Raw genomic sequence first — 25,265 nt, forward strand, 5'->3', positions numbered from 1 at the left:
ACAAGAGGGTCACATTTAATGGGTGAAACAGAGATTGTATGAAGACCGCCTGTGGTTGTTTGAACTGCGGCCATGGACTACCGAATAACAGCGAAGGCCATGTAATGAAGGCTGTTTGCGGCCTGGATATATCAATCAATCAATCAATCTGTTTATTTGGCATCTACACACTTACAGATGCCGGGAGCACGGACAAAAAGCCAATAAAGTGGCTTGACGGGGTCCGTGCCCCTTAATGTACAGGTCAAGTAAAAGTGCACATTCAAATTGTAGCACAAGCTGCGCATGCATAAAATTCGCGTTTATACAATAAAATCAGCTAGCAACAACACCGCAGCACCACCGCATTTAGCGGTATAAAACGCAAACACAAATACACCCGCCCAAGATTACGCTAATACTGACAACCTGCAGGGTAGAAAAACAAAATGATAAGACATGACACCTAAGGAATCGAAAAATACTGACATCACGTAGTTCGAAATACAGAAAAATACAGACAAATATGTAGGAAGACCGAAAGGGAACAAAAATTACAAATCACAGGTTATATTCCGAGTTTAGCAACGTAGGCAAAGTATAACACAGCAGCTGTTTGCCATAATTTGTTCTCGGGATGGGAACAAGCCATGGTTCTGCATGACGTGTATTATGGCTGTGACTGCGGGGTGTTAAGTTTGCAATATGTAAAAAAGAAGAACTGCATCTTTTTCTTTCTTTGTGATACCGTTTAGTTAATGTTTCATTATATAAATGCGTAACGGGACTGATATTCATAGTTTCAAAGAGTGGTCCTGTGTGCGCATCATACGTCGAGTTCGCTACTGCTCGCACAGCTTTCTTCTGTATTAAATGGAGTTTGCTAATGTTGGCATTTGTTGTGTTGCCCCACACAAGTAAGCAGTAATTGAGGTGGGAGAAAAAAAGAGAGTTGTAAATCAAAAGCTTGATTTTTTGGGGTAAGAAAAAACGCAACTTGGTAAGAATCCCAGCAGAACGCGAAAGTTTACCTACTACATTTTCAACGTGTTTGTTCCAGGTCATGGTCTCTTCAAAGTAAACACCGAGACTTTTAAAGTGGGACACAGTACTCACAGCAGATGCTCCGATGTGCAGGCAACCATCAATATAGGCTTGCGAATTTTTTGGCCTAAATAGCACGGCTTTAGTTTTTGTGGTGTTAATTTGTAACGCATTGATTGTGCTCCAGGCGTTTAGCGTTGCCAGCACATCGTTGGAATCACGCAACAATCGTGCAGGTTCCTTTGCCGTAAAGAATAATGTAGTGTCATCCGCGTAAATAACGAATTTTGCAGAGGTGGAAATATTCACAATGTCATTTATGTAGAGTATGAACAGTAATGGCCCAAGGATGCTTCCTTGGGGTACTCCTGAATTTAGAGGTTTACTAGCAGATATTTTATTATCAACAACAACAATCTGGCTCCGAAACTGCAGATAGCTTCGTAGCAGATCTAAGAATACACCCCTGAAACCATAATATTCAAGTTTTGTGAGCAGAGTTACATGGTTAATCCGGTCGAAAGCTTTTGAGAAGTCTACAAACACCGCTAGCGTTAGCAGCTTATTTTCAAACGACGTTAAAATTAACTCTTTTTGTGCCAGTAGCGCTGATTCCGTCGAAGACCCTTTCTTAAAACCAAATTGGGAATCGGTAATTATACTATGTTTTTCGCAGAATGTGGTCATTCTTCCTGTGATTATTTTTTCAAGGCCTTTAGAAAACACGGGTAGGACGGATATGGGCCTGTAATTAGATAACTCGTTTTTATCGCCGCCTTTAAATATCACGCTAACTTTAGCCATTTTCATACGGTCTGGAAAAACGCCGTTTGAAAGAGCAAGATTGTACACATGTGCAAGGGCAGGGCTGATTATGTCAAGCGTGTACTTCACGGGTCGTATTTGCATGTCATCGTAATCACATGACCTGCTATTGCGCAACGTACAAAATACGGAACAGATTTCAGCGCTACTTGTAGGTGTTAAGAATGCACTTTTGCAATTTCTAGCTGCCATATATTCGACGATATGAGGGTTATGAGTACTGTTTACAATGTTGACAAAGTAATTATTAAACTCATCCGCTAGCTGCGTTCCACAGGTTGGTTTACCATTTAGCATTAGTTCTGTGCTTCGCGTGAATTCTTTTTCCCTGCCAAGTAGGGAGTTTAGTTTTTGCCATAAAACATCCGTTCGTTTCATTGCCTCCTCGTTAAAGATGTTGAAAAGGTAGTTTCGTTTAGCCTGTCTAAGACAGTTTGTGACCTTATTTCGAAAAGCCTTAAATGCCACAAGATCAGCGGGGTTTCTAGTTTTTAGGAAACGCCTATAAAGAGAATCTTTCTCTCTTATAAGCTGCAAGGATTCGGGCGTAATCCATGGCTTTCTTGATTTTCTGGATCGCAAACGCTTGCGTGGGAAGTGTTTTTTATAGACCAATATAAATTGTGTCAGAAAGGCTTCGTAGGCAATATCCGGATCGTTTGCCGCATATACGTCCTGCCAGCTTATCGTAGCTAGTTCGTTACGAAAAAGGTCTAAAGTAACTGCATTGATATCTTGGAATGTTGGGCCGGGGCTTCGTCGAGGGTGTTTCGTTTCAGTAGTGTCTGTCATCAGAAAGATAGGTAAATGGTCACTGATATTTATACCAATGGTACCAGACTCAATATTGGGGTCTTCAACGTTTGTAACGAAAACATCAATTAGTGATGCAGAATCGGGTTGAATACGAGTACGCACAGTGACAGTGTTTACAAATGCATTCGATGTCAATATTGTTGCAAATTCACGCTGTGCTGATGTCGGAGCTAACATATTGATATTTATATCACCACCCAAAACAAGTTTTAGACGGTTTTCGTTTATCCACCCTAAAAACGCATCGATAAATGATAGGAAGGCACACATGTTCCCTCCTGGTGGCCGGTATAAAACTGAAAAAACAAGTTTTCCGCTTAGCATTGTCAGAATCTCAAAGTCATCAGTAATCACACTGAAATCGTCGATGACTTGGCAGCTAAAATTATTTTTTGCCATAAGTAATACGCCTCCCCCTCTTTTAGTCGTGCGGTTTAGGTAGTAAGTATTGTATCCGGTCATTTTAAATATATTCTGCGTTTGCTGATACCACGTTTCGGTCAGCATGACGACATCGAATACGAAGTTAAAGCTCAGAAGTAGAGCATGCAGGCTATCAGCTTTATTGCAAGCTGACTGAGTATTTACGTGAAAAAAAGATAGGCGATGTTTTTTAGCTAAATATACATTGGTAACGTCACTAGTACTCAGCTGAGAGTAAGCCATCTCGGCTTACGAAATGATTCGATGCGCGCCTGCTTACACATCAGGCTATTGAATTTTCTCTAGGTCCTGCTGGCAGGTTATGCGCAGTGTCCGAGATGTGTCTGTCTTGCGGGCAAAGATTTTGCCGTCCTTTGTCCAGGCGTACTTCCAGTTTCGTTCCTTCTTTCGCGCGACAGCTTGCCCGAGCAGTTTTTTAAGAGTAGGACACAAATGCTCATTGACGAACACCGGTAAGGGTTCAGAGAAACCAAAACTGGACGCGCAGACCCGTTTCGTGCGTGCCTTCTCAATTACAGCGTCTCGCTTTGCACGTGAATGAAACTGCACAACCACATTCGGGCAACCCTGATCTTTCCTTGGTACACGATGGCACACATCGACGTCAGTTTCAGAGATCCGTTCATCGATAGCATCGCCGAGCATCCTTAGCATAGCTGGAAGATTTTCCTTGTCAACGGCCGGGAGTCCTTTGATCTCAATGTTCCTACTTCGCGAGTACTGCTCAAGGCTGGTCGTACGTTGCTCGGAGGATATCACAACTTCATTCAGCCTTTTGCATTCTGCTGCTAGATGCAAGTTCTCTTTTTTCAGCGCTGCGTTCTCTTTCTCGATTTTCGCGGAGCGCTTAGCCATTGCGTCAAACTGAGTGCTGAAGAAGTCAATAGAATTCTTTAGTTCTTTGAATTCCCTCCTCAATTCTTTCTCCATCTCTGTCCGCATGTCTCTCATTTCCTGCCTCAAGTCCTTCAAGAATTTAGCAATTTCATGGGGCATCTCGTATTGCGACATAATACAACCACAGTTTGGCAGCAGCGGAACAAAAAGCAATACGCCAGGCGGAAAAAACACGACACAAACCTGTGTTTCAAAAGCGTGACGATTAGGGCAGTGTACTGCGGTGGCCGCTGCTGCCAAATGAAGCCCGGAAGATCACCGCAGATGCTTTTACGGTGGGGGTCCCGCCGGTCATCGATGCGCAGATTCCTCTGCGCAGGCGTCACCTCGCTGGCAACGTCAGCAGGCCAATATGGTGCTCCACACGTGGCGAAGCACTTCACAGCAAACAGGCCAAGCGAGCGGCTGCGATTGGTTCCGAGGGGCGACGAGGCAAAGCTGGTCCGGCGGAGAACGCCAAAGGCCCAGCACCACCGTAGAGCAGGATCTGTGTTTCAAAAGCGTGACGATTAGGGCAGTGTACTGCGGTGGCCGCTGCTGCCAAATGAAGCCCGGAAGATCACCGCAGATGCTTTTACGGTGGGGGTCCCGCCGGTCATCGATGCGCAGATTCCTCTGCGCAGGCGTCACCTCGCTGGCAACGTCAGCAGGCCAATATGGTGCTCCACACGTGGCGAAGCACTTCACAGCAAACAGGCCAAGCGAGCGGCTGCGATTGGTTCCGAGGGGCGACGAGGCAAAGCTGGTCCGGCGGAGAACGCCAAAGGCCCAGCACCACCGTAGAGCAGGATCTGTGTTTCAAAAGCGTGACGATTAGGGCAGTGTACTGCGGTGGCCGCTGCTGCCAAATGATTCCATATGTGATTCCATAACTCGTAAAAATGCATATGCGGTGAGGGCATGCATGCGGGAGACTAATTGAGCAGTTCGGGCTTCCATATATAAAATATTAATTCCTACATAACGGGGCGGACGTAGATGTCTTCTTCTTCTTCGAGACATCTTCTTCGTAGATGTCTCTTTCTTTTGTGACAGTGTTTTTGAAACACGACTGTCTCTAAAAATGTTATGCGGACGGCTTCACTTGACGAATTTAGTCATTCGTCAAGTGGTGCACCACTGCTGCATAAAAAGTTTTAAAATATTTAGTTCGCAAGCAACGCTACCTTGTTCCACAGCATGTATTGTCTCTCTTAACTTTGCGTGACTAAATCGTGCGGCGAGCATGCTACGACAGAACGCGAAACGAAAAAAACAAACCATATCTCTATGTAGGACCGCTGGCCATAGTCGAACCACGGCAAGAAACAGGTGGTGTCTTTTTCATTCATCTGCCCCAACACCATGGCGCTTTCTTAGATGTCACGATTGCACAGCATTTATTGGAATTAATGGGCATGGAGAACAAACAGAAAAGCGGCGCGCCACACCACAACGTATGAAGCTCTTCTTTTCTCCATAACCACAACAAAACAAGGAGACGACCACAGGACACTGGCTAAACACGCACTTCGCGTCCGAAACGTAGAGCCGTTCAGCACTTAGAGCCCTAGAGCCGTTCAGCAACTGGGACCGTGGACCTGAAAAGAGAAAGCGTTTAATTGTACGCAGAAACTACACAACGCGGTGCAGTGAGAGAAGTGCGCTTTCCCGCAACGCGATCGCGGCGCGCTAAGACACTACAAGCATGCCAAGAGTTAGGCGTGCTTCACAGCAAAGCAAGTGCGGCGCACTCCCGCGCTAGCAGACGACACAAAGTCCCGCCTACAAGCCCCTATGCGCCTGCGCCGCTTAGCTTCGATTCGCAGCCGCGGCTTGTGCGCTGGCGCTCCGCGGAGCGAGGCTACGCTGCGCTGTGTTCGCACTTAAATTGGACGGCCCTGTACATGCCCGGGCTGCACCCGTAGTCATAATTTTCTTCAATATAAGGGCTATCCTATATTTTGACAAAGAGTGCAAGGAATTCGGTAACTGTGTGCTTCATTTACGCGCTAGCGTTCTTGGCAATGTTCAAATTCTGGGCGAATTCCGCAAACAAAGCAGTGTGTTCTGTATACTCTGTCAATCGCAAATTTACTCCTGTTCATTTTTGTTGTTTCAGATGTGTCCGTTTGTCCTGGAATTCAAGAGACCGAGACAGAGCCCCTCCCTTGAGGTAGTTTTTTGGGTTTCATGTCATTGTCAAGGGTGTTTACAGCACGATCTGAAAACTGGTCGTAATATTATATGAGTGTTTTACTGATCGTCGTTTTCACTACGAGTGCGATGTTCCATGCGGATACAAATAAATTCTTTACTCGGCTATCAAGCTATAGTATAGTGCAGTCCGCTTTTTTAATAGGTCCTGAAGCGCCATTTGCCAAAGCTATGGGAGACACGGACCACGAAATGCTGCTCAAGCAATGGACTCTCGGAAATTTTTTTTAAGTGCGAATGCACTTCTTAAGCGAGCCTGAAGCGTCCGCCGCCGTCCGCATAGCAACAGCTGCGGGTGCGCGCGCTTCTCGTCTTCCTTGGCAACGGGGGGAGATGGGCGCGCGCTGCCTGGCCCCTGACATGGCACATACCCACGTGGGGGATTGGCCAGGAATCTCCTCGTCTTCCTTGGCAACGGGGGGATATGGGCGCGCGCTGCCTGGCCGCTGACATGGCACATACCCACGTGGGGCATTGGCCAGGAATCGGGCGTGAGAAGGGCTAATGCACCCGCTTAAAGGAGTACTGACACGACATTTCAAAGCTGAGATCCGCTCTAGCAATCAAGTACAACGACAACACAAATGGGTGTCTGTGAATAAATGCATCTTTCTTTCTTTGTAGTTGTGTGTGTGTGTGTCATCTCTCTTTCGCGAACATTACCGAACCGCGCAAATTCAACTCGTGCATTCGCACTTTCACATTCTTCCCCTCGGGGAAATGCGGGGAATTTTTTCTAAATCCCACCAGTATTACAGTGTCATCACGTATCAAAAAAATTCTTATTTACAGTGTGCTCTACTGTTCTTTCCGGAGCTTTTCATTGGTACCGCTGTGGCACATAGCACAGTGCGGGCTGGGGTCGGTAAAAAGCATGGTCGTGAAAATGTAAGCGAACAACTTTAGCAATAACGCCTTGATCAATTAACATTTCGGTCTGGGTTAGATTCAAAACCGAAACCAGCGCCCGCTCCAAACACCATCACAGTTCAATAACATCTGGCTGACTGCATTTGGAATTAGTAAATGGTTGGGTCCTTCCACTTCCAAATATGTACCACACATGTACGGAGGCCTTCAGAGTTATTTGAGCATGATAATGACAGAAATAGCTTTGTAGCTGATTACGTTTCCGCAAAATGCTTTTTTGATTGGCTTTGCAAAAGAAGAGAAGAAAGGAAGAAAAAAAGAAGACAAAAATTGCTTAGTCATTCCTCCCTGCTAAGTTGAATGACCTGCGCAACTGTGCAGCACCCGGGAGTGTAAGCACGAACCCGTGCTGAGTAGGATGTTGAGGAATGAGGATGATAGCAATAAAGAGGCCGCTGCACGGGAATGGGGGCACGGGCCCAGCTCGCGCCTCCCGCTCGGGCAGTTCTGTGTGACGAGCCCATCGAACGGGCGACCGGCTGTCGGGCTCCTTTCTTACGTCGCGATCCGCGACATTCTGGTGCCGTCAAACCCGGGAGACAACCAACGAGCAGACCTGACCTGATGCGGCGCAGTCTTCGAGGACGCTAGGCTGGGGTCTCCTGGCAGCTGCCCAATTCGGCGAGCCTCGTCATCGAAACCTGTCTGCCGCTCGTGCTCGTGCCTAGGACACCCGATCGGCTGCGTTCGCGCCGTCTGCCATGGAGGAGCTTCGCCGCCACCGTGACACTGTGAGGGAAGCCGTCACAAAGGGCGTAGCTACCATTCAATTGCTACTGCAGGATCCCCTCTCGTCGACCTGCCAGATCCGTTCGCACCTGCACGCTGTCAACAGCAGCTACGAGGAGTTGAAGTCCCTAGATAAGCGCATATATGAGGAGACCATTGATTTGGACGACCTTGAGGCCGATTTATTCAATAGCTACGAGTACGACGAAAAGGTCGTCACGATCCGTACACTGGTGTGCTTCGCCAGACCCTCTGCTGTTCCTTCGCCACTTGCTGCCCGGAGCACCGGAGCGCCCAGCGATTACTCCGCCGTGATCCGGCACGGCAACACCGCGGCGCCCTCCGGTGACAGCGGGATGACCGCGGAGTCTCACAAGATGGCGAACGTTCCCGTGGCGTGTGAGCCGTGCGTTCCTGACCGTCGGAACGTCCTCACAGCTGCCGATGAGTCTGGCCCGCCAGAGAGACCAGCGGAGAGCACGACCGGCTTCACTGAGGCAAAACTGGGTGTACCCAGCCGCCCGCCCAGCGGTGACTGCGCCGTGGTCCAGGATGGCCACGGAACTGACCTCTCCAAGGACCCCATGACCACGATGAGCGGTGATTCGGACCCGTCCAGCGTGATTTTCTCCGACGCTTCGGACATCGCTGCCGCTCGAGGGGGTTCCTTGCTGAGAGAGCACGTGGTCGTTAGGTGCCACAAGCGGCTCTCGTTCCCACTTGTACGACGATGGCCGTGTTGCTCCCGGCGCTGGCTTCTCCGTTGGCATCTCCACTGGCGTCAGCGCTTCCTGGTATCCCCGACTCTGACCGGCGCACCTGCCTTCCGATTTGGGCCGCGCGAACCATCACGTGACCCTGGTTGCGGAGAGCTCGTGACCGGCAACCGGGCCGCTTCTACTGCCGCGCTTGGCGGCCCCATGGGAAGCTCCTGGAAGCCGCACCATCCGCTGCCACGATCATCGTTCCTGAGGCATGGGGGAGCAGTTCGCAATCACGATCTGTGCACACGACGACTGGTCAACCGTAAGCAGCTACCAGCCGTGCCACCCGACAAAGGCTACGCAAGTGCCTGCCACGGGCACGAGACTGAGCTCGTCAGTCTGAGGCAACAGCCCGAGCAGGGCGAATTCCCTTATGACCCTGGTGGCTACGACGGGCCAAGAGGAGACCAGGCAGGAGGCACCGGACATCGCTCTTGTTGTCTACGGTTGGTGAGCGAGTTCGCGGTTCCGGGCTACTGCGTGGTCACCTTGGCGTTTCTACTGCCGTACGAGTTCCCCTACGATCCTGGCGGCAACGGCGGACCGGAAGGCGACAAGGACGGTGAACGAAACACCTGGAGCCAGCGCGCTGCCAGTCATGACCAGGAGGTGGGAGCGGCTCATGAGCATCACAAAAGAAACGCTTCGAAGGGCTCTTGGTCATAGTCGACTGTCCCCGGAAGAGATCGAGATGGTCCTCTGCGAAGTAGAGGTGGCCGTCAACAGCCGCCCGTTGACGCCGTTAGCAGGAGATGCTGAAGAGCACTCTCCTCTGACGCCGGCTCACTTCCTAATTGGCAGGCGCACAACCTCTGTGCCACAAAGCTGGGACTGCACGAGCTGACTTCCGCCAGCGGAGATCAACAACGTCGAGCACGACATCGACGGGCAATCATGTCGCACCTGTGGCGCCGTTGGCGCCGAGAATACCTGCTTCTCTTGCGTTCTGCACACGAAGCTGCAGCGCCATCCGGACCCGAGGTGCAGATTGGCGACGTTGTGGTCATCCAGAACGACACCTCATCCCCAGTGCTGTGGCAACTAGGCAGAGTGTTGGAAACTTTTCCAGGCCGCGATGGGGTCGTACGGTCGCGTCGTCTGCGCGTCTCATCCGGACAAGAAATCAGACGTCCAGTTCAGCGCCTTTATATTCTTGAGGCTAACCCGCCAATGTCATCAGAATCGGCGGCGGGGGAGGGTGTTGAGGAATGAGGATGATAGCAATAAAGAGGCCGCTACACGGGAATGGGGGCACGGGCCCAGCTCGCGCCTCCCGCTCGGGCAGTTCTGTGTGACGAGCCCATCGAACGGGCGACCGGCTGTCGGGCTCCTTTCTTACGTCGCGATCCGCGACATAGGAAGCTGCGGCACTGCGTCACGCAGTAAGGAATCCTTGCATGGCCTCCGCGCTTTCAAAGTTGGTACGTCAGCTTTTCCAGGAAATCTACTAGCCTACACGCCTATTCCGTGATCACACTTCGCAACATCTGGAACATTACCAATCACAATCACATCAACCCCACCGCACAACTTAATAATAAATGTATGTCCAGAAAGTCCTATTAAAACTTTAACTCGTATGCTAACACAATTTATTGTAGGGGAACCTGCGTCGCATCACCGCCTTCTCCGCTTCTCAGCCCCCGTCTTTCTGTCGACTCCGCTTCTAGCGGGCACCCTCTCGGGCTCGCTGCTCGCCGCTGCCGATCCCACTCGCGTTTTCTTTCGCGATTTTAGCTTTTTTATGCGGTGCGTTTGTATAATGAGGCAGCCGATTCCATAATCAAACGCAGCGTGGGACGCCTATGAAATATAGATGGTTCCCTTGATTTCTTTTCTCCTACGCCAGGTGTCAGCACATGCGTTACAGGTTTGCGCCGCATTTTGTAGAAGGTGCCGTTGCGCAGTATTGGGTGGTTTCTTGGCTTTCCTCTGTTACTTATTTTGTCAGCATATGCCTTACTAGATTGCTTTGCCTCCTCATGGAGGGTGCGTGGGAGTTTTCTGACCCCGACATGAAAATCGCGCGGGTAAAGCTTCTTGGGTGAACCTGGCCCACAAAGTTGTCGAAACATGGGTGCCGCCATTATGGCACTCTGTAATTGCCAGACCAGTAGTTGAAGATACGGGTAACAATTTTTCGAAAATCAGGTACAAATTTAGGGTCCTAAGCTAAAAGTAGGCAACATTTATGACAATTACTGAGTATATTAACTACGTATTGTATGCTTTTTATAGTTTTCTCAGCGCATTTATGTTTGATGAACAAAAATAAATAAAATATAGATCCAAAATAAATGAGTGCTGAGGCGCAAAATTCAGTTCCAGTATTTCGTGAGGAGCATCAGTCATGCGGAAGTAGTTTACAAAGCTTCACTCCACCCATAGAGTTTCTTAGTAAGTATACTAGACAGGAAACTGCGCCTAGTAATCCTTGTGGTCGTCGGGGTTTATGGTAAGACCCCCACTTTTGGCTTGGGCTTGGCATGACAATTGGATTCTTAAGTGGTTTTTTGGATTTGCTTTCTTCACTGTCAGTTAACACGCCTACGAGCTACTAGGAAGCCGAAATCCTCCATGTTCTGGTAGCCGGATTCGGTGAAGTAGCAGGCAGTACGTGATCGTAGCTGACGTTTGTCATGCCGCAGTCGAAGGACATATGACTGACCGGGTAATATGCCACCGCGAAAAATCTGACGTAAAGAAAGAAACAAAACATACTTCCACAAAGACAAGGTACCACATATACGGGCGGCTGTATCCGTCCTATCTTGTCATCGTCCACGACTTTCCAACGCCACGTTTTCTTTTTTCTTGTTAAACTACGGCTGACGGTCGGTGTAACGGTTCACCACGAAGGCGACGTTTTCATAGGCACGCTTAGAAAACTTTCCAAACTCTTAAAACAACTTGAAATAATGGTAAAATTAACAAAGTAAAAGTCTCGAATGAGCTTGTCCCCCAAATATTAACATCGTTCGTAACTACCACCATGGCCTGCAGAATAACAGGCCCAACCATTACGGCAAAAATACGCTTTACTTCCCTTTTCCTTAATTTTAAAAAAGCCTGTTTTATTTTCCACTTAATTTGCGGTCACTAAAACGTATAAATTCAAGCCAATGATGAAACTAACGCGAGCGAATGATGTAATGGCTGTCCATGACGAAACAGACGGCCTTGATGTGAGTCGCATAGACGCTAGCGCCAGATTCCTCTCTAGTGTATGTTGTAAAAAACTCTGTGACTCGACTACGTCTTCGTGTTTACTGTGTAACTTCGTTGCTTGCGAAAACTAGCTTATCTTCCCACGTGCGTCCGTGCTGCGGCCCGCACACTGCCGACGATACCAATAAAGCCGCCACCGAAGCCTATCTTCAAGGATACCATTCACTACGTGCCCAGGAGTGGCTGCTGCCGATTTTAACTCGCCGGTAGCCGGTCATATCATGTTACATGAGACATTGCTGGGAAGATTGGCTGCCCTTGAGTGTATATAATTATCAAAATAAAAAAATTCCCCGCATTTCCCCGAGGGGAGGAATGTGAAAGTGCGAATGCACGAGTTGAATTTGCGCGGTTCGGTAATGTTCGCGAAAGAGAGATCACACACACACACACAACTACAAAGAAAGAAAGATGCATTTATTCACAGACACCTATTTGTGTTGTCGTTGTACTTGATTGCTAGAGCGGATCTCAGCTTTGAAATTTCGTGTCAGTACTCCTTTAAGCGTGTGCATTAGCCCTTCTCACGCCCGATTCCTGGCCAATGCCCAACGTGGGTATGTGCCATGTCAGCGGCCAGGCAGCGCGCGCCCATCGCCCCCCGTTGCCAAGGAAGACGAGGAGATTCCTGGCCAATACCCCACGTGGGTATGTGCCATGTCAGCGGCCAGGCAGCGCGCGCCCATCTCCCCCCGTTGCCAAGGAAGACGAGGAGCGCGCGCACCCGCAGCTGTTGCTATGCGGACGGCGGCGGACGCTTCAGGCTCGCTTAAGAAGTGCATTCGCACTTAAAATAAACCAATGTTCGAAACATTTCATGATGTATAGCGTATAACTAGGTTCTTGTTTACGTGTGCTGTTATACTTTCCCTGAAAGCTGCTTCGTTTGAGTGAGAGATAAAACAAGCGCCAACTAAAACTAATGATGGTTATTTTATTTAAAAAGTAAGGTAGTTTTGTAGAGGGGGACAAGGCAAAGCAGAAAGTTAATCCCGCACGTAGGTAATCTCCCGTACGGGTGGGTACGAGATTTCGATTGATGCATGCTCCTACGATCACTGAAACACACAATAGGAAAATTTTGAAGATATAGTTGATGCTTTGCATGACACATTCCCGAAGCTCGATGGATCACCCAAGTTACATTTTTGTCGTCTACTTGTGCGTCTACTCCTATATTGCCCACGTATATACCTGCACAGAGCAGGAGGGGAAGAGTAAACTTCATTCCTGCGAGCCTTATGTGCTTATGTCTGTGCACCCGTCTGGTGGGGGGTTAAGAAAAATTATTCTGTCCTTCACTGCGTGCCTTCGCTAATGAAGGGAAACAGCCACCCCCGTTCGCACCCGGTCATCAGGGTCACCCCTCCTGAAGGTGCTTTTTTCCTCAAATGCCTGCGGGTTTGGATGGAAATCGCAGTCTGTCGAGAGAAACCACCTCGGAAGCGTCGTGAGCTAACGTACATACGCGCGTTCTCGGGTCACGACAGCCCCGTCATATATTTTGTGCAAGGATAAGCCGACCAAGGATATATGTCTCCCTTCACAAGTAAAGGAATGTGATTGGACCTATAAATTAGTAATTTCACTTTATTAGTTAAGTTATAGTCGTTGATTTGAAACCGCTGCCAAACATATAACTACAGCAGGAGAACCAAATTGCTGAGCATACGACTATCATCATTCAGTAGTGAAGAGTATTTAGAGGCTTAATATCTATTGCATATAGATGGTATTCACTTAAAGGTTAGCTGTCAATTTCCTCGCTTGGCAACACTGAAAACAGCCACGGGCACGGTTGAAGCGCCACGGACATGGCGCGGTTTGGGCCACTGCTTTTGCATTCCGCAGAAGAAAAAACACCGGCGTCCGCCGTCTTCTCCGTTTCAACTTGATTCTCAACGGCCGTGTAAGGGAATGAATAATAAACCATCCGCCTCGCAGATCTATATGCGTAGCGCAGCCTTCTTATTTATGCCAACGTTTAAGTGCTGCCGGCAGGGATGTGATGGCATACCTTGTCCAATTTCCACGCTTGCATTCCAACGTGCTCACAGCAACAAGGATGATGACGAAGTTGCATTACCAGAGCCGGGTACCAGTAATGATGTAGCTGATTATTAAAGTTTCGGCTAATACTCATTCAGGTTAAAGGGGCACTGACACAAAATTTTGAAGGCGAGATAACGTCGGAGATAGATTGGTGGGAACACATATACATCATCTGCAAAATATCAGCGGCGAATACAGCCTAGAACATATTTAAAATCAATTTTGAAGTGTGCGAAACGCAACCGAGCAGCCAGCAGAGGACCACGCGCAATTGTAAATAAACAACATCCAAACACGTCACGAGTTTGTGTTTGCCGCTTCCGCACTACCGGCGTTTTACGCGGGCTCGCCCGGCTCGCCGCTCCAATCGGAGGGCCGGAGGGCGGAGCTTCTGCTCTCGAGAACGAACGACCCGATCGTTGGCGGCGGAGGCGCCGTGATTTCGTCAGCTAATCGGGCAGCTGGCCGCGACCAAAGTTCTACAGCGATTCCAGGCACTCTGTTTCTATTACTGTTTATTACCATTGGATGCGAAAACGCGCCGGAGGCACGAAAAGCCCACTGAGCTAGCCGCACGGTCACTGTGCAGGCGGCGGCCACGGCCGCGAAGTGGCCCAGGCCGGCGCAGGTAGCTCGAGTGATAGCTTGTTACCGCTGCACGAAATTGTCCCCAAGTCCCGACCATAGTGGCTTAAATGAGAAAGGAGTTAATGATGCGATGGCGGGTTGCATTAAAAATTGTCATCTGCTCCGCTTACGAGAGCGGCACTCGAATATCCGCCGCAGTGCTGAGCCGAACACATCTGTAGGCGGACCTGTAGGCAGACCGGCCGGCTGCTCCCAGCGCGCGTCTTGCCACCCACCGCCTCGAGCGTCGCGCGTCGTTCTTTAGCCGCGGTAGCATTTGCACTCGCAGCGCCTGCGTCACATCCACGGTCGCTTTTTAATTAAACGCCTCACGAGATCAGTACGTGGGGGCATTCGCAGAAACTGCCGTCGATGCGGATTCGACAGTGCTACGGCGGCTCTGCTCTGTGATATCCCTGCGACGGTCACGTGGTCAGCTTTGTTCACACAAAATCCACAAAATCCATCGTTTGGCGGCACTCGCTGAAACCGAAACTGCGACTGGCCGCATTTAAAATCCCTCTAATTAAACAACCGTCGCACGCTGAAGCAAATGAGGTTTCTACGGGTTATAAGTAGGTCACTAGCTACTTATCGCAACGAAAAAAACAAGATGCTAAATTTTTGTGTCAGTGCCCCTTTAAGGTCAGAAGAATTATTATTTTCATCAAAAATAATGCAGGCATCATACTTCCATCATTTCCTGTGTATTATGGACTTCACACCACAGAACATAATCCGTGTTGCAATTCCGGCACCGAAAAAAAGACCACTTTGTCATTGACAGCCTTACCCTCTTACACTTCCGCTGGTCTTGTTAGAGGCGTGAAAAGTTATTGAATAGTAGTAATAGTAATAGTTTATTTTCCATAAAACGTACAAGGTTATGGGGAAAGAAAGAGAAAAAGTTGCGCATAAGCACCTTGACTGGCCCTAACAATCTGAACGCAGTCTGAACGCAATCTGAACCCAATCTGAACGCAATCAAATCCTGTACACAAACATCACTAAATTACTTTTTATACATACAGCATGAATAGTACATTATTCTTTGGCTGCTAGAACAAGAAAACAAACACAGATAGAGCTGGGGCTCATATCTACGAGCAACTATCATGAAACAGATTTTATTTCACCACCAGTAATCACACCAGACCTTTAGGGAAGTTTGTGATGATAACATCGAGGCTAAGATGACCTAATGTACGAGTTGAAAGAACGGGAGAAACAGTAGAAGAAAGGTGTGAGGTTAACCAAGGAAAAAATGAGAAGAAGAACTGTCCGGCTGACTGCGCTACACATGGAAATGTGAGTAAGGGACTTGAAAGGGAAAGAAAGGACGGGTGTAAAATAAAGTATATAACATTGGTCGGAAAATAAAAAACAGTGCGTTTAAAGGGCAAGTACAAAGACACCACCCCGGCGAGAAAAGCGTTCCCGCCAGGTTTTCGCGCCACGCGTGCTATTCGCAAACACCAGCGACAGCGCTTTCACGTAATCCCGATTCTCGATGTAGCCACAAAAGTCACGGTAGGACAGCAGCGTGAACCTGAAGAGTATGTGAAAATACCTTGTCATCTCCAATAACGTGAAACGTGAGGAGGGGCGAAGACTGCAGTGTGTCAGTGTATTGTTGGCTCTTTGCCCGCGGAGATGAAACCGTTCGGGGCTAGAAGTATACAGCTTTGCTGTAAAAATCTGGTGTCTTTGAAGAACGAAGCATTCTGCCGCGAGGAGTTGGAAAACGAGTATACCGGCGTGTTCTTTGATTACGCGTTTTTGCCCAGGGAGATGAAACGTTCCGGGCGTCCTGGTGCGTCCCTGTGTGTTCTTTTAGAACGCGTTACGTTCTGCGCGAAACGTTGGAAATAAGTGCCCCGGAGTTTCAGTACCGTGACTATATGAGACGACAGAGAGAAAGAGAGAGAGAGAGAGAGAGAGAGAGAGAGAGAGAGAGAGAGAGAGAGAGAGAGAGAGAGAGAAAGAGAGAGAGAGAGAGAAATGCAATTAAGAGGACGGGGTGGCCGGTGGCATGAGCCTGACTGTGACAGCGGTGGGGATATTAACCCCGGATACGAGCTACAAAGCGCCCCTTCCCACTGCTCGACACACGTGATGGAGGGGAAGGGATCATTAGGACGTGCCAACATGGAGTCGGACACGGTCGCTAGACAACCGTACGAAGGGCAGTCGGGGGAGGGAAATAGTGTGGGGTGGATATGGTGCAGTACTGCACGACACGAAGAGTGTCGGTCTGCAAGAGCCGCCACTTGCGTTCTTGAAAGTTATTAAGACTGATATGAGCGGGGGGGAAACGTGCGGCGGGCGAGACGGTAGTGTATGGCCAAATCGTGATAGCTGAGGAGGCTATCTCGAGTCGATCAGTCACCGTGTCAGGGGTCAAGGCGGGGGCCCGCTCGGATAGTGAGTTCTCGAGCAGTAGCGTAGGCCGCCTTGTAGGCTGGTGTCCAGATCAGTTCTATCGGTGTGGTAGGTTAATTTTTGGAGGGTAATTGGAGGGCCTACGGGTTTATTCTTCCGCGGGAGAAATTTTGAACGGCCGTCTTCGAATCAGAGATTACGGTTGCGGAGGCTGGCCGTTGTGTTAAGGCTAGTGCAATTGACGTATCTTGCGCCGTCGCGGAACCGGTGGCACGGAGGGAGAGGGGGGTGGCGGAAGGGGGGGCGGGAGGGGGGGTGCGCATTTGGTCGGTCGACTACTACCACTGCGTATGCGGCGTGCAGACGACAACGACGACAGAAGACGCCTCCAGCCCGAGCCCCTGAAAAAAGAAAAGCATAAAAATAAGCAGGCAAAATGACAAAATTGGCAAACGAAAGATTCTGCACGCTGGTAACGCCCCTACAGCACCTCTGTGTGTTTTAAGTGCACAGCATTTTAGGGGCCCGGCTTGTCATCGTAGCTCGTTCACTGTGACGCTGTCTGGCCACCCAAATCATGCGGTGTCACGAACCCAAACAGGGTCACAAGGTGTCACGTAACCAAATGGAGGCTTCGAAAAGATACCCGCTTTAAAGAGGTTTATTCAATCGAAGCAGACACATAACATTATTCAATTGAACTATGTGTCAGGTAACAAAAACATATTACAAAAGAAAAACACAAAAAAAAAACAATTTGAAATGGCTGCCTCTGCCCTAGATACAAGTTGTAACTACTTGTACCACGCTCAGTACAACATAGGCAGGGTGGAAAGGTAGGTTGTCGACAAGCGCGAACAGCGTTAAAACACCGCTAATGTTAGTAGCGCTGTTTGTTAGAATCTGAGATCGTTACAGGTTTACAATGGTTACAGCTTTACACAGGTTTACACACATGGGATAGTGAACATTGCAGATAACTGTGTCATGTTTTTAGTATGGTTACAAGGCTAATATTCTACAATTCAAAATTCCAAACGTTTGCTGTTTACATTGATTCACGACCAACGCAGGAGGATCGCCTCTTCCCCCAGCGTGGCGAGCTCCGCTTTCAGGTGTTCGAACAGACGCGTGCGCATGAGCAGCAGCATTGGGAACATAGCTTTTTGAGGCCGGGACCGGAATGCAGCGACACCCCGACGCCTCCTTACAACTGGGGCCCCCACACATGGCAAAAAATTAAAGCCGTTCCACTCAATGTGAAAGCTGTCGGAACTTGGAAGTGCAGAGCAGTGATTTGCCATAATTGGCTGCAGCTCCGACATCCGCTCACTGCTGCCACCCAATGCATTTCAAATTTCCCGCCTTCGCAGTGCTCGCGCGCCCCCTGCCTGAAACTGCGCCAGCGGGCGTTCCGCTCTTTTTGCGTTTGCTTTAATTTCGTATGCTAGAGCTGTTTTGCGTTATTTCTAACGCGTGATTTATTTATTGCGAGGCTGGAGCCTTTCTGCATCATTTCGAACGCGCCATTTTTTTCTCGCGCGGCTGGAGCCTTTTTGCGTCATTTTGAACGCGCCATTTATTTTTTTCGCGGCCACTTTTTTTCCTTACTATCGCAAAAACCAACCCAACTAGCGTTCCTTACAAAATGAACGTGGGGTCTACCGGTTATATACACAGATATTGCCTCAGATGTACCGGCGGTTTTTTTTTGCGCAAACTAATGGGGAGACGTATGACAAGCGCCAGCGGTTCACGAGGTTTGAACGGTTATGACTATTTAAACCGCGTGGTTTTTGAAACCTCATCGTAGCCCCCTGACGCCGGGACAGAAGCCTGTACTTGGATCCGTTATCTCACTGCGCCGCCTGATTCTGGTAGTCGCATTGACCCTTAGCGAGCTTGGACGACAGGCCAGCCCATAAAGTGTTCTGCACTTAAAACGTCACTAGGACATCCCGCGATTTTGTGCGCTCCTCTAGGCGTACTTCAAACATCCTAAACATCAACGTCCCAAACGTCTTTGCTACACAACACTGACAGATTGCGTGAAGAAAAGTTTCATTTTGTCCGCATTGCGGACACCGCACTGACGCTGTTTCGCGCCACGCTCTCAAGCGGTCTCTAATGAGCAAAACACCCAGCCACGCTCCCACCCGAAATCGCTAACGCCCTCTGGGAGTAACGAAGAAGTCAGCTGTCTCCAGCGTGCCTTTTTAGAGCACGATGTCTGCTCTACAGTGGCCGGCTGTTCGCAAAGCTTGCTTAGGGCAATTTCCGAAATTTCCACATCTGGAATCTGTGCTAACAGTTCCGGAAAGGTTTTCGGAACATAGGCGTAGAACGGCGGCGGTTCCTCTGCCAACGGGCCGATGTAGGATTCACTGTAAAACACGCGTCACGATGTGCCTAGGAAGTAGCTTGGAGAGCTGCTTCCTAGTAGTATGGGTTTCGTGTCAGATGTGCAAACCTACGCAACCCCAGGACGCTGCACATTGTCGATGCATGGGAGGTTGTATTCCCCCGTGCTCGTTGGGAGCCGTATGAGTGCTCGAGCTACCCTCTCGGTCTCTCCTCTCCAAAAGAAAGACAAGGACTTGGTCTCCAGCTTACCGTACTACATTTCGGGGGAGGAGGACGAGCTATGCACCCAACGTAATTCAGCGCGGAAGAAACCCATGCTTTAATATACAAGCTGCGCTCAGTGAAGGAGAGTTTAAACTGCGCAGCGACCGCAAGCGCTTTTTGGGCTTCTTCGCAATTCCCGCCCATTTCTCACGCAACACCTCACCCAAAGCGTGGTACGTTATACCAAGAACTTAGACGGCGGCGATCCACTTCCCTTCTCCCCGAAGGTCTGACGTGAATGCCCCGAATCGCAGCGCCTGACTCTTGCCCCTGTTTATGTGGGCGCCAGACAGCTCGCTGTAGATGGAATGTAGGCGTGAGAACGCGGTAAAGCTGCTGTCTTTCCGCAAAAACAGCGGCACGTCGTCTGCGTACTCCGACACTTTTACACTGGCCTGTCCAGGAAAGTGAAAGCCGCGTATGTCAGGGGAGTATACACGCGTCTAAGTAAAGGGTCAATAGCCAGGACAAAAAGGAGGGGGGAGAGTGGGCACCCCCGCCTGGTCCCTTGCTCAACTGGAAAAGGAGCGCTAAGTTGTCCGTTTACGAGGAGTCGGGGAGTGAGGCCACGGTACAAAATATTTAACCTTGTAATGAGGTCCATTGGAAAGCCGAAGCTGCGAAGAACTGCCATCAAATAACGATGTTCCACTCGGTCAAAGGCTTTGGCTTGATCCAGCGATACAAAGCAGCCTGGAATGCCTGTTGGAGTGGCAAACGCGAACAAGTCCCTGGTGAGAGACAGGGCTGAAAAAATAGACCACCCTGGAACGCGAAATGTCTCGGCAGGGCTCATTACGTGCGGCAACACTTTCGAAAGGCGCCTTTAAATTATGGTCGCTACGATGTTATAGTCGGTATTCACCAAAGTAAGGGGCCTATATATATGTGCTCGTGGGTCTCACGGCTCCCCTCCCGTTATAAGGACTATGTTACCCACAGAAGGTGGCCGCACCTCATGAGTGAAAAAGCGTTCCCCATCTCTAACAACGGGTCATTGACGCAATAAAAAGGCTTTGTAAAAGCTCAGGGGAACACCGTCTGGCCTCGGAGCGGAGGATTGGTCCACGCTTCTGACTGCATCCTACAGCTCCTCGTAAAAGACTGGAGCGATCAAAGTGTCAGCTAAGGCACTAGGAACTTGGGGAAGTTCACCGCTAAAGTTGCGAACATTCTTCTCAAATTTCGGGAAAGTTTCGCACTCTCCAGGCGCCTCGAAAAATTCCCGAAAGTGGTGAGTGAACACTTCACTTCACACTGATATGGGGAGGCCAGATCACATTGATATGGAGAGCCTGGTATGGGGAGCCCAGGACAGCGAACGGTCAATTGTAATCCATAGAAATTTCTGATTGCAAACATATGGTATCTGCACGCCATTTATCTCCAGTGGGTATCGAGATACATCGCGTTTGGTTAATGTCATGGCAGCTCACTTCTCAGGGCACAGAGGACGGCCACCAGGGGGCCGAGCTGATCGAACGTCCTCCACATGAGTTCCGTGGATTTTACATTCCTGTGGCCGACATTCCACACGTGGACCCACAAAAGGTATTCCACCGTATTCCTGAAGGTCAACGCACCCAGAGGACATCAAATCCTCGGCGGACGGACCATCGCCCGAAATTCTGCGGCCTTTGTTTGCAGCTGGCCGGACGAGGCCAGCTAACCTCAACGAGGCCTAAACGGCCACGGCTCGCACGCTGAGGCGAACGCTCTGTTCTGGCACGCTCTGGCACGTGCCGTGACCCGCGCGCTTGCATGCTCGGGCGCACTGGCGTGCACTTTGGATGCGCGCTGGCACGAGCCGCCGCTGACTTTTCCAGCCCGCAGTGCAGTCTCAGCCCCCCCCCCCCCCCCTGATCGACACCCAGCGAAGCATTATGGAAGTCGTGGAGGTGGATGGTGGGCCAATCTCACCCGAAGACTACGAAAACGACGAGGGCTGGATTACCAGCCACCAGCAACAGAGCAGCCGAGCCAAGGCTAGGCTCACTGATCTAGGCTCCCGAAACCAGGAAGGCGCCCGCAGAGAGCAGGCGCACAAGATCCAAAACCACCTCGGACTGCGCAGGCCGCGTCTGCCGCCTCTTCCAAGCGAAGATATCAAGATAGTTATTCGACCACGCGACGGCTTGAACACGTCGCGTGTGAGTTACGCCAGCTCCGTGACGGTGTGTTACGCGCCGCCGCAGTGTCGACGGAGAGAGCGAGTGACGACATATTTCGCCTTCACCCCGGACAGAACATCATGGTCGCGAGTACGCCAACGATGGAAAATACCAAGAAGTATTGCAGCATCAAAGAAGTTCAAGTCGTGAACCAGACCTATGCTACGACGGCGTATGTGAAGCCCCCGGACGATACATCGAAAAGCGTGATTCGCAATATGACACGCAAGAAGACATCACAAAGAGTCTGGTCAACTCGAAGAACCCCGCGGTCCTCCAGGCGAGACGAATAGGCAAGATAAGCCCGGTTATAATCGTCTTCGAAGGTACCAAAGTTCCGCACTGCGTATACTACCATGATGCGGAATATCGATGCTTCTTGCACAAGAAGAAGGTGGAAGTCTGCAACACCTGCGCTGGTCTCGGGCATCGCACGGACGTCTGCCCCAGCACAAACGAAACATACTGCCAGGGCTGCAGGATTAAAGACCCACCGGCAGGTCACAATTGCCATCCAACATGCGCCATTTGCGGCCAAGCGCACGTCACAGGCGACAAATATTGTCGCAACTGTTTCAAGACACCGTACTTGCTCAAGCAACGGCAATGGGAGGACCAGCAGCGCTCGAGAGAAGAATACGGCGAGAGAACCAGCTCCGAGATTCTCCGCGGGGAAACTCACCTGAGCAGAGCTACGAACAAGCAAGATCCCACCAAAGACAACGAATACGACCGAAGAGAGCGCTCCAGCTCCTTTCCCCGACTCACTCCCCCAGAAGAAGCGGAAAAGCAGAACTCCAAGCGTCATCGATCAAGGTCGAAGTCAAAGACCAGGAGAGATTCAAGGAGGGCCTAATCGCGGTCCTGCTCAAGCTCCAGGCCCCAAACCAGGAGGAGTCACTCGCACTCCTCGGAAAGGAACAAAGAAGACAATGCAAATAATGTGAGCTGGGCCGATGCGGTCTCTCATAATGCTCCTAGCAGAGACAACAAAAAGTCCGGGCCTTCCCTCCCTAGAACAGGAAATGGTGAGGATCAGGCAAATTCTTGAGCAAGTAACCAAGGAAAACAAAATCTTAAAGGGAGAAATAGTAAGGCTGAAGGCGGTAAGCAAACTCATGCGCAAACCGCTGCAGCGCCAATAGAAGTGGGAGAATCAGAAACGTAAACCGTGCCGGTCGCAGTTGCGATGCAGAGGGATGGGGATTCTTCACCACTTTCAAAAGAAAGGCGGGTGAACAATCCAAAGAACATAACGACTCCGAAGAACTAAAACAATTAAACCAGAGTATTAACTGCAGGTTTGAATCTATGGACCGACGGATCGAGGCTGCGATCTCTGAGCTAACCAATGCCATTAAAGATCAATTTGACAAGGTGGTAACCCGGCTTGCAGCCTTAGAGGATATCCATAGGAACTCCCGCGTGGCTGGCGTTGGGCCTATCAAATCCTCAAAACCTTACAGTAGAGCCGCTTCGGCTGACATGGTCAAATTTAACAAGGAAGAATCAAACTCGAACAATGACCCGGAATAACGAGAAATACGGGATTTGGCAATAGAACTTCCGTGGGTTTCGCCGGAAACGAGGGAACCTGCAGCATTTCATAGACAGCAATGTCCAAGAGGCGCCGGACGTAATAGCGCTGCAGTGCAAAATTATCCCGGCATAAAACTTACGGTAAAGCCTCGGACGATAAGACGCCCGTCACCACTCTAGTAAGACGAAATTTACCGGTTATGGAAGACGAGACTGGAGTCGTCACCGTGGACCACGTCCTCGTCGCAATTATTCCGACCAAAAAGGGAAGCGAAGGCAGCGTTTTCGTTCTAAACGTATACAGTAGTCCCAAGAAAAGGCACAGGTTCCGACCCCTATTCCGTAAGGTCTTAGACATAGTCAAAAGACTGCCACTCTTTGTAGTAAACGACTTAAACGCGCCTCAGTACAGTAGAGAGGTCGCCAAAGGGCGCAACCTCTGGATGGACGCACAGCAGCAGGGTCTCACTCTAGCGATCGATCCCGCTCATCCCACTAGGGTGGGTAACAACGTATGCCGCGACACCACTCCCGACTTAACCTTCGTCAAGAACATGCCGGATCCCAATTGGCTAAACACTCAAGAAAATTTGGGAAGCGATCACTTTATTGTAGCCACCGCTGTTAAGGCCGTTCCTTCCAAATATAAAGGGTAACAAGATCAAAATAACAGAATGGGATTTTTTTCGTGATATCAGAAGAGCAGAGAACTTGAGTATCAAATTGATGACATCGAGTCTTGGACTCACAATATGCACAAATGCGTAGGAAAAGTTACTAAAACCATCCCCGAGGAAGCCGCACTAAACGTGGCGGACGGCAGGCTCCTGCAGATGTGGGAAGCTAATAATGGCTTGCCGAGGTGGATCAGTATGCAGAAAAGCAGAAACATAATCGTAGCCTACACAGAAGAATAGCAGTTTAAAACAAAGAAATTGAAGACTACGCGAATCAGCTTCCCCCCCCCCGGAAGAACTTGCACAGCATGTGCGACGGCATGAGCTACAGATGGGGCTCGCTAAAACTTGGCATATTCTCAGATACCTAATCGATCCCGAAAATAATAGAACTAACCAGAAACACAACCTGAGTAAGATTGTTCACACTTACCAGGGAACGGAGCAGGTCTTCCTCAAAAAAAAAGATCTACCCAAAAAAGGTGCTAAAACCTCACACCGGTAAAGAAAACGCAGACCTCGACCTACCCGTTACGATATCCGAGATTCGGGCAGCTTTGGACAATCTCCGGACAAGGTCCACCCCCGGCCCCGACGGTATATCGAAAAAAATTTTAAGAAACCTACGGCGAATTTATAGAAGCCTTGACGAAGTACATTAATGTATGCTGAGAAAGGGGTAACATCCCGCGGCAACGGAAGACTGCCCAAGTGGTCATGATTCCAAATCCTGGAAAGAACTTACAATAGGAAAACTTGAGACCCATCTCACTCACGTCGTGCGTCGGCAAGCTGATGGAGCACGTCATCCACAATAGACTGAACACCTACATGGAGAACAGAGGGCTCTTCCCTCACATCATGATAGGTTTTAGACTCAAATTGTCTACCCAGGACATAATGCTGCGCCTCAAACATCAGATCCTAGATGGAGACGAGAGCTCGTCCCTAGACACCAAAGCAATTTTGGGATTGAACTTAACACAGGCCTTCGATAACATCGCTCACGAGGCCGTACTAATAACTTACAAAAACTGGGTGGGTAGTAGAACTTACGATTACATAAAAGACTTTCTCTCCGACCTGAAAGCTCATGCAACTATCGGAGGGGTCAGATCAAAGGACATAGAATTGGGCAGCCAGGGAACACCGCAAGGATCCGTCCTGTCGCCGTTTCTTTTTAATGTCACTATGATTGGCCTTCCTTGAATACTAGATCAGATAGCCTCTACGCTGATGACATCACACTCTGGGTCACCGGAGGTAGTGATGGTCGAATTCAGGATATTCTCTAGACAGTGATCGACGCAATCGAAACATACGTGAAGCCGAGAGGT

The 25,265-nt window shown here is 49.6% G+C and overlaps 1 long non-coding RNA gene across 1 annotated transcript in view; it reads left to right on the forward strand.

The window, feature by feature from the left end:
- The window catches only part of LOC144137740 (uncharacterized), a 93,579-nt gene that overhangs the window by 16,263 nt on the left and 52,051 nt on the right, over positions 1–25,265 (forward strand). The window contains exon 2 of the long non-coding RNA XR_013315724.1: positions 6,107–6,160. This is a non-coding gene — a long non-coding RNA (uncharacterized LOC144137740). The remainder of the gene's footprint in view (positions 1–6,106; positions 6,161–25,265) is intronic.

This window comes from Haemaphysalis longicornis, unplaced genomic scaffold (assembly GCF_048455015.1).
Source record: "Haemaphysalis longicornis isolate Haplotype H1 unplaced genomic scaffold, Haemaphysalis longicornis Haplotype H1 scaffold_49, whole genome shotgun sequence".
In the NCBI taxonomy this organism is placed as follows: domain Eukaryota; kingdom Metazoa; phylum Arthropoda; class Arachnida; order Ixodida; family Ixodidae; genus Haemaphysalis; species Haemaphysalis longicornis.